The sequence below is a fragment of the Adelges cooleyi genome, unplaced genomic scaffold (assembly GCF_023614345.1).
Source record: "Adelges cooleyi isolate 19-005CV unplaced genomic scaffold, UGA_ACOO_1.1 ACOO_flye_CR_arks_rails_tigmint_CR_PRNA_23, whole genome shotgun sequence".
NCBI lineage: Eukaryota > Metazoa > Arthropoda > Insecta > Hemiptera > Adelgidae > Adelges > Adelges cooleyi.
This window is the reverse complement of record NW_026095893.1, coordinates 14913685-14917168: the sequence shown is the minus strand read 5'-3', so window position 1 is coordinate 14917168 and position 3484 is coordinate 14913685.

The window sequence follows — 3484 nt, the reverse complement described above, 5'->3', positions numbered from 1 at the left end:
CGTTAGGAAGTAGTCCGGGCACGTGTAGTTCAAATGTTGAATAATATTTAAAATTATATATGTATTTGTTATAAACAAGGTGATCAACTTATCGTGAACCATTCAATATCTCACTGAGTTTAATAAGAAACTTAATTTTTTCTTTACATAGTAATTTTATGCACTGTGATCTCATTTTTTTTATTTTTACCCCCTCAACTTAGTTTTTTTGATACTAAATAGATATCTTCAGCTGGTTATCGACCAGTCAACATTTTTAGTACATTATTCTCAATTAAAAAAGTTAATGAAATGTATGCGTTACCATTTAAGTTTCTAAAGCTGCTATCAAAAAAACTAAGTTGGGAGGGGGGTAAAAACAAAAACAAATTGTGAGAAATTGAGATCACATTGCACAAAAACATTATGGAAAAACAAATTAATTAATTAAACCTAGTGAGATATTGAGTGGTTCGCGATAAGATGATCACCCTGTATATACATTTAAAGTAAATACTTATTAATTTAATGGAGCATCATTTTGTTTTTTACTCTAAAATGAGGTGTATTCCTCTATAAAAAAAGAATAAATATAATATAAATATATATATATATATATATATATTAATACATTTTATATATTTATAAATATTATACATAAAATGTATAAATAAATTAAAAAATATAATATTATATTGCTGTTTAAATATAGAGAATACTAAAACCATAATTATTATACTTTACAATAATTCTATATACCTCCGTACAAAATATAATATTTAACAATAATACTCATATAACCCAAATCCTAAGAAACCTCAAACCGAACCTTTTAGGCAGTGTATCGGTAGGTACGATTATCTAGATTAGGTATCTAGAAGTGCTATCAGGCGCGGATTCCAGGCTCGAGAGGAAATCATGGCCACGTAAATGATACATTTTGCATTTTGTTTATTGTTACAGTCTAATTTGGTAAATCCAACAATATTATAAAGTTATGTTGTGAACTACAACTAAACTTTTTAGTCAATCCAACCATAATATACAGTTGATCCAATTTTATATAATTAACTATTTCAGTTTAGTACTCCCAACTAAAAATATATTATGTCTCATATTAACCATAAATCATAGTTGGAATAACCATAATTATGGTTTTGCCAACTTAATATATAGTTTTATTTTGCTGTGACAACGTATACTTAATTTATATTTATATTATATTTTAATAAATAGGTATTATAAGAGAAGTAAAATAACTAATTTTATATTAGCTTATTTTATTTGTATTAGTCCTCGATTAAATCAATTATGCAAGTAGAAATACGTTAATTTAATTTATTTTATAAAAACTCAAATTTTAGAATTTACCGGATTAAGTTCATCCCCACTTATTTTGATCCACTTCGATCACTATTCATCGAAAAATAATACACCCATTAGGTACAAGCATTATACTATAAATAACTAAAAGTAACCAATGTGTACTACCATTTTGTATTGTCTGCACTCTGCAGAATGCCTATAAATTTAGAATCACGAGTATTCTTATAGAAAATAAAATTTAGTTGAACAGAAATTTAAGTGAATGAATTGAATATTTGTTTTGATTTTAAGGAATTATCTGGATTAGCATATTAACAGAATTTGTATTGATGTGCTACTTCACAGAAAGGCGTACATTATTATATATTATATTATATTATACATTCCGAAGTACTTGGAAAATAATACTTAATTGAACTAACTAAAATTATGGTTAATATAAGAACACAATAAATTTATAGTAAGAATAACTAAATAAATAGACCGACCAATTAAATACTTAGTTAAAGCGTATAAAAATTTTGTTGGTACAACAATGTATTTTTTTCCGTGCACGTGCCGTTCTATAATGTTAAGTACAGCCAACTGTAAATTGAAGAAAATATGGTTAAGGTCAAACTAAGAAGGAAAACTAGAAAGAAGGTAGTTATTAGATATCGTATTTAAAGTCTATATAGGTAGAAAAATCTAATCAAGTAAAACTAAATAAAATCCATTTGATAAGTAATCAGACCTTGGCATATGACCTTGGAAATTTATGGTTAGCAATAGTTATATATTCGGTAACCTTAGGTTTATTAATTGTTTATTATACTATTATTATTATTATTTATTACTTAAAATATATTATAATTAATTAATTATATAATTTGTTTAAAATATCAAAATATAATTTTAACTTAATTATAATAATAATAAAAATTGTATTTACGGAATTAATAAAATTTACATTAACTACATAAATAGTTAGAAAATTAATTATAGATAAAGTAATATATTAAAAAGTGTAGGAATTTGATTTTCTGTCTCGTATCTGCCGATTTCACTTTCTAAGAACACATATTTTGTATAAAAACGGTACAATACCGTCCTTTTTTTACACTTAACAGAATGCCGGATATACTGGTATGATATATTTCTAGTTATATTGAAATTCCCAGTTTCAATTAAAGTTGAGATTTGAGCAGTAGAAATTAAACTATTCACAATAATGATGACTTTAGTATGATGTATCGATTAAAAACTACATTGAAATATTCTATATAAATTGTATAATTTTTAAACATTTAATTCACAATATGGATTATTACAAGATGAATATTGGATTGTTAAGTATATACTTTAAAATTGAAATAGTACTTACACTGGCATTATACTCTAATGAAAATCAAAAAATACACGACACGTAGGTAAACTTTGTAAATTAAAAAGTTACTTACTTTAAATGTTAAGCATAACGCTTACACTACCTTTTCGCGATGATATTATGCTTGTTTTTTTATAACATTATACATAGATTGGATTGCCTGACAATTGAATTGAGGTTTTATTTCTTTATCCATTGTAAAAATCCACATTTTCTTTGACATTTACGAACATCTCGCTACCGGCAAAAGAGCGTTGTACAGTTAATTCGTGAGCCGCACCGTTGAGTAAAACAGTTCTATTCACTTGGCCCGTCCTCGAAATAACATTTGAAATTCTGTTGTGTGTATTCTGTAAAATGCGTTAATCGGGTTTTAGTTGTATAAATGTTGTTATGACCGTTTAATACCGTGCCATTTTTTCGTTTTTAATGAATAATTTGTGGCGTGTGACATATTATCGTATTGTAAATTCACATTTTGGGGAAACAAAACAATAACAATTAACAAGCGGTAGTTACAGATGATTACACGAAATCCATAGATAATAATTAATTATACTATAATATTATATTAATATTTATTAATTATATTCAAGGTGAATGTAATACACCCACCTTGATTATAATAATTTATAACACGTTAGATTATATAATCAATGTTATTCGTGAAAACATAACAAAATGTGTAGTTTATTAGGATATTGTGTTCCAAGAGAGACCATGGAGGAAAATAACCGACGGAAATGTTATAACACAGTAGGTATAATAGTTTCTACTTTTACACTCGTTTGGTTCATTTGCGGTACTTTAGAT